At 44.4% G+C, this 6,253-nt stretch overlaps 1 long non-coding RNA gene across 3 annotated transcripts in view; it reads left to right on the top strand.

Annotated features, from left to right (window-relative positions):
* Nucleotides 1-546: 546 nt before the first annotated feature.
* Nucleotides 547-6,253, top strand: part of LOC147343661 (uncharacterized) — an 81,433-nt gene continuing 75,726 nt past the window's right edge. For 2 of the 3 annotated variants that reach the window (XR_015156341.1, XR_015156342.1), the window contains exons 1-2: nt 602-747; nt 3,972-4,085. This is a non-coding gene — a long non-coding RNA (uncharacterized LOC147343661). Of the gene's footprint in view, nt 748-3,971; nt 4,086-6,253 lie in introns of all 3 variants that reach the window. The other variant, XR_015156340.1, reaches the window with a different exon arrangement.

Raw genomic sequence — 6,253 nt, 5'->3', positions numbered from 1 at the left:
ATTCTTGCCTGGAAAATCCCATGGACAGAAGATCCTGGCAGGTTACAGCCCATGGAGTTGCAAAGAGTGGGACCTGACTCAGCACACACGCAGAGAGATAGAAGCAAACTATTACATTTAGTATGGTTAAACAAGGTCCTACTGTATAGCACAGGGAACTAAATCCAATCTCCTGGGATAAACCATAATGCAAAAGAGTATTTTTACAAGATTGTATATGTGTGTGTGTAACTGAGTCATTTTGCTTTTCAGCAGACATTGGCACAACATTGTAAGCCAATTATTTTTGTTGTTATTGTTTAAACCTTTGAGAAACCTTAAGAATGGCCGACCATCCCTAACTCGACCTTAAGTGTAATAAGGGCCTTGACTCAGCTGAGCGTCTGCTCTCCATTGCAGGAAGGGCCCCGGGGGTCCCAGGCTCTCGTGGCCACCGAGCACCCCCAGAAGAGGCGCAGACCCCCAGAAGGCCCGGTCTGCAGCCCAGCTCCTTCCCGGGATCATTTGGCGCCGACTCCCAGAGCGCGCAGCCCACCGCGCCCACCTGCGCCGGCGATCCCCGTGCGGGGCGGGAACAGGAGTTAAAGCCGCCCGGGCGCCCAGTGCGCTCTGCCGGCCGGCTGCATCCACGCGCCTCGCGCCTGGGTTTCTTCGCTGTCTCTTCGCGGCCATGCGACGCCTGGCGCTTCTTCTGCTCCAGGGGTCCGTGCTGGCCGCGCTGGGCGGACTGAGGGGGCTCTGAGACCGGTGAGTGGAGGCCCCTGGCGGGCGTGCATCTCAATCAGCCGACTGCGGGGCGGGGGCGGAGGAGAGCTTGGGGCCCCCTCGCTAGGTGTGCGCGGCGTGTCCCCCGTCCTGCAGTAACCTTTTATCCGGGAGGGCGAGGCTGGACTATCTGGAGGGCCCCGGGCTTCTCAGCCCTTAACTCCTTAGCAAACCTGCCTGGTGGGTGGGCTCAGCGGACAAACTGTGTGTCTTTTGCTTTCTGGCCCTCTGTGGAAATGGAAGGCCCCCTCGACAGCTTCTTCCTAGATTCCCCACGGTCCCGCGAGTGGGATTGGCTTTCTAGCCCTTGTCACTGATGGGCCCGCCGCCCAGGTTTAACCAGGCCTCTCCGGAGGCTTGGCACCTTGGAAAGGGGTGCTTCCCTGCAAAACAGCCCTGGAGTTTGTTCCCAAGGGCGGTTAGCAAGCAAGTTGCGGCAGCACTTGTTAATACCACTCAGGTGTAGGCGGACCCCAAGGCAGAGAGAGCTGTGCCAGGTCCCAGGGTGACTGAGACACCCTCAGCTCCCGTAGGGTCGGTGGCTGGTGGCTGGTGACTTAGCTGGTGCAGGAGCTGCTCAACGTTTGTCAGATCACCTGGCCTGCCAGAGTGCGTCTCTCCTGACAGGTGCTCCTGTTTGGCCCTCGTGGATGGAGGCAGGCTTTAAATCCTTTTTTTTTTCTTTTTTTTAACTTAGACACTTTCTTGGTCAAGGTACTCTGAACTCATTTGGAGGAGATGGCCCTTCATCTCTGAGTTGTTTGTCCTCCAGTAGGGATTCTAACCCTCAGGGGTTTTGCCTAACCTGCTGGAGCATCTCTGCTTGGCGGGAAGCTCTTACCTGGGATTTAAAGTTACTTGTCTTTTTCACTAAGCAGTGTTTCCCAAAGCCTTCTGATGGGAAGACATCTTAATGACGTCTGCTGTAGAACAGCAGGTGATCTGCTTTGTATATTGTACACAATATGCTTTGTATATTCACAGACTATGAGAAAGCTGCTGCTGCTGCTAAGTCACTTCAGTCGTGTCCGACTCTGTGTGACCCCATAGACGGCAGCCCACCAGGCTCCCCCGTCCCTGGGATTCTCCAGGCAAGAACACTGGAGTGGGTTGCCAGTTCCTTCTCCAATGCGTGAAAGTGAAGTCGCTCAGTCGTGTCCGACCCTCAGCGACCCCATGGACTGCAGCCCACCAGGCTCCTCCGTCCATGGGATTTTCCAGGCAATACACAAAATGAAAGTGATAGCTGCTCAGTCGTTTCTGACTTTTTGTGACTCCATGGACTGGAGCCCACCAGGCTCCTCTGTTCGTGGGATTTTCCAGGCAAGAATACTGGAGTGGGTTGCCATTCCCTTCTCCAGGGGCTCTTTCCAACCCAGGGATCGAACCCATGTCTCCTGTGTCTCCCACATTGCAGGCAGATTCTTTACTGTCTGAGTCACCAGATATGTTAGTAAAATTTTAATTTAGTCACAGCAAGCATGTACCTGAATCTGAAAACTAATGTTTGAGACTCATCTACAGATGGTATGTAGAATACGTGTGCACACTGGATCTCCAGACTGAGAATCCCCAGGGCAGAATAGTGTTCCAGACGGGACTCGCCTAGCTGTGCGAGTCTCTGAAGGTTGACTGCAGGCCTCACTGGGCTCCTTCTGGAAGGATCTGATAAAAGATGGCAAAAGAGTCCAGGAGCATTTATTTGAGTTTATGCTAAGTGACTCTGGACTCATTAAATCCTTGAATTTTCCTTTTAGAAACACTTGTTCACTCGGGCTTCCCTGGTAGCTCAGCTGTTATAGAATCTGCCTGCAATGCAGGAGATCCTGGTTTGACTTCTGGGTTGGGAAGATCTGCTGGAGAAGGGATAGGCTACTCACTCCAGTATTCTTAGGCTTCCCTGGTGGCTCAGCTGGTAAAGAATCTGGCTGCAATGAGGGAGACCTGGGTTCGATCCCTAGGTTGGGAAGATCCCCTGAAGAAGGGAAAGGCTACCCACTCCAGTATTCTGGCCTGAACCACTTATTCACTAGCCTCACTTTATAGATAAGAACTGAGGCGATAAGTCTCTGAGGTGATATGTTAGTATGTGGTCTAACCAAAACTGCAACCTAGTAGTCTGACAGCTGAGCCTGGGATTGTTGACCTCACCTGCTTTCAATTGAAGGGTTTTAATCAAGTTAAATGGGATCACTTGGATGCTATGTGTGTCATTGGCAAAGTTGTTCATTAATAACCAGTACCTCCCAAGTCTTTCATTTATAATGCAATTTATAAGCCAGCCTTTTAAAATGAATTATTGAGTAACTTGCTAAAAGCACTATGCAGGTAAGGTCTGGTCCTTATGGAAGAAGGTGTAGTCTACAAGGTGGGCTTCCATTGTCAACTCGCATCACAGGACTTTCCATCCCACATGTACACATTGTCCCTAGGTTAAGACTGCTGGGTCGTCACTGTGTCTTGTAGAGACTTCTACTGAATGAGTCAGGCAGTTTGTTTTCTCAAAACCAAGGATTGATTTTTTCTTTTTGGAAGTTTGGAATGAAATAGTAAACTAAATACAGTCAAGCCTTCCTGGTGTTTCCCTCTGAGTACCACACCCTTAACAGGCTTATTTTTGATCATTTATCATTCAGGGTTGATAAACACAAGTTCATGATTCGAATAAAACTGATAATGTAAATCAATGTCCTGCAAAGAACTGAAAACTTATATGTAACCAGGCTGCTAGAGGCTTTCTTATAAAGATGGCACATAGGACCCCAAACCCTAACTTCACTTGAAGCTATATCTACACGTCTAAAAGTAAACTGAAGTCAAGTGCTTTGAGCCCAGACCTCTAAACTTGCAACTCTTCATACTCTGAGTCTTTAAGACTAAATCAGACCTGGAGGAAGAGTAGTCATATCTTTCTAAGCACAAGTGCAAGTCTGAGCCATTCTAACAGGACAACGGGGAGGTAAATGACAGACCTCCAGTAGCAACTCCACAGCATCAGAAAGAATGGTCCCCAAGGCAAAAACTCCAGTATCAGTGGTGAATCTTCATGGGTTTTTAGGGTACTGAACCCCCTAGCTTTCCCCTAGGTAGTAGTTGAAGGAAAGTCTTTCGAGGTGAGTGTTGACTACAGCTTATCACAAAAAGGTCTCCTGGACCCAAGGAAACCAGGAACTCTAATGGCTTTGCTTCTTGATTATCCAATGCAGAGGAAATGCGGTGTCACATGACGAGGCAAGCTGCATGTGGTGGGAGGTGCATTCCTGTGGCCTGGCTCTGCAGCAGAGAGCGGGAGTGCCTGGATGGGGCAGACGAGCAGTGCGGTAAGCGGTCTCACAGCTGTGCTGTGTTATGTATCATGCACTCACCCACACCTGGCCCTTATTGCTACATGCCTCGTTGACAGCTGTCATGGTTTCACCCTCTTAGAGGTATTCTAAAATGTTTGGAGTTCTGGGTTGTCTTGATAATGTAATTCCAATGTCGGAAGTAGCCTAACCTTAGCAATCAAAGGAAAACTGGTTTAACTCTACTGTGTGCAGTGGGAGCTCGGCATCCCTCCAATTCCCATCAGATTTGGCCAGAGGAGCCTGGTATACAGCATTTTGGGGTCCCCTCTGGAGCACCCTCCACTTTTGTTGAATTGCTGAGCTTGTGGGTATCTGTACTTCATATCCCCACCTATTCTTAGGTGCAGCAACACACATGCACTGCTCTCCGCCTTCAAATTCCTGCTCGTTCTTTATGGATCCATTCAGTTCTCTACCAGCAACTTCTGCCTTAGGAATTTCACTATAAATTCTAGGCTACTTGTCAAGGTATTTTACTTAGGCAATAAAAGTTCTATCTTTTGTCATGCTCCTAAGACTTTTCAGGAGAAAAAGCTAGGAAAGATTTATGAGGAAAATGTAACTTTTTAAGTAGATATTACCAGTTAAATTGTAAAATTATAAGAAATGTATTCAGTATATTTTATTTATTTTATACTTGAATCTCTTTTTTACTGAAAATTGTTTCCCGACAATTTTTTTAACCTTTTTCCCCATTTTTTTTTTTTGTTGTTGTTGTGGTACATTTTTAACTGTACAGTTCATTGGTATCAAATACATTCACAAATGCTACCATCACCATCATCCATCTCTAGAAAATTTTTCATCTTGTAAAACTGCAACTTTTACCCATGTTTCCCATCAAATTCTATATAACCATTTGCTATATCCTACAGTATATGTGAAATAATCTCAAAGTGGTAGTACAAATATTTCTACTAGTATTGACTATTGAATCATTTATGTTTTTGCTCTTTTTCCCCCTTAAAATGTAACCCACATAAGAATTTAAAATCAAAATATTGTATTGGAAAGTCATTTGAAATGAGTTGTTTTCTCTTTTAGTTATGTCACCAGAGTGATATATGGTTATATTCATTTATTTTAGCTTTTTTAAAAAAATTCTTAGTGATTAAGTTAATCTTATGAACATAATAAAGCAATTACATTACCAAGAATAAAAACTTTTATGAGGTATATTCAGAAAAATCCTGCTTCCATTCCTAGCCCCTCTTTTCTGTTTCTCTATCACAATGGGTAACCATATTTTAATTTAAAATTTTTGTTTTGTTTTATATACCTTTATAAATAAAGTATATAAATACACTCACATAAGAGGAAGTATAATAGACATACTCTACTTGGTTTTCTCCACTTAATGCATCTTGTGTATGTCATATTCATATGTAGGAATCTATTTGGTTGTTTTTATTGCATGTATACTTTTGTGTGGATATATCACAGTTTATTCAACTGGTCCCTGTTGATTAATGTTTTGGTTGTTGCTAATGGTTACCTTTATGAGTAATTTCACAATAATGTTGTTCATAAAAAATTCCATCCCTAAGGGAAATTCTATTGCTGTTAAAATAATTTATTATTTCACCTTGCTGGATGAATTAAGGCTCATTTGATTATGAGTCATAGAACCCAAATGAAGCTAAGGTAAGTAGGCTTAGTAACTTACTGTAAGGATACACTGGTTTCTAATGGAACTCAAAGAAGAATGGGACACCTGGACCTTGGGACAGTGTCTTATAGTTAAAAACACCTATTTCTGGGGATCAAAGACAATTCCTCCAGAAGGGGAAGTCCCCATGAGTTGGCCAGACACCCTCAGAAATGTGTATAAGGTGACCGACTGAGCCCACAAGATCTGAGTCCATCTTCTCAAAGAGGTAAGAGTTCAAGTGCGTTATCAACTGTAGGACATATCACATACACAGACCACTTTGATGTGTAATTATTTTCAAATTTTTACAAGTCATTGTTTTACTTAAAAGCAAATACTTTTTAAACGTTTTATTTTAAAACTTTATCTCATTTTGGAGTATAGTTCACTTATAATGTTGTGATAGTTTCAGATGTACAGTAAAATGATTTGGTTATACATACATCTATTCTTTTTCAAATTCTTTTCCCGTTTAGATTATTACAGAATA

The sequence above is a fragment of the Bos grunniens genome, chromosome 27 (genome assembly GCF_055505025.1).
Source record: "Bos grunniens cultivar Pamir isolate PY7600 chromosome 27, Bosgru_T2T1.0, whole genome shotgun sequence".
Classification (NCBI taxonomy): Eukaryota; Metazoa; Chordata; class Mammalia; order Artiodactyla; family Bovidae; genus Bos; species Bos grunniens.
Note: the sequence above shows the minus strand (reverse complement) of the source record. Positions and strands in the feature narration are given on the sequence as shown.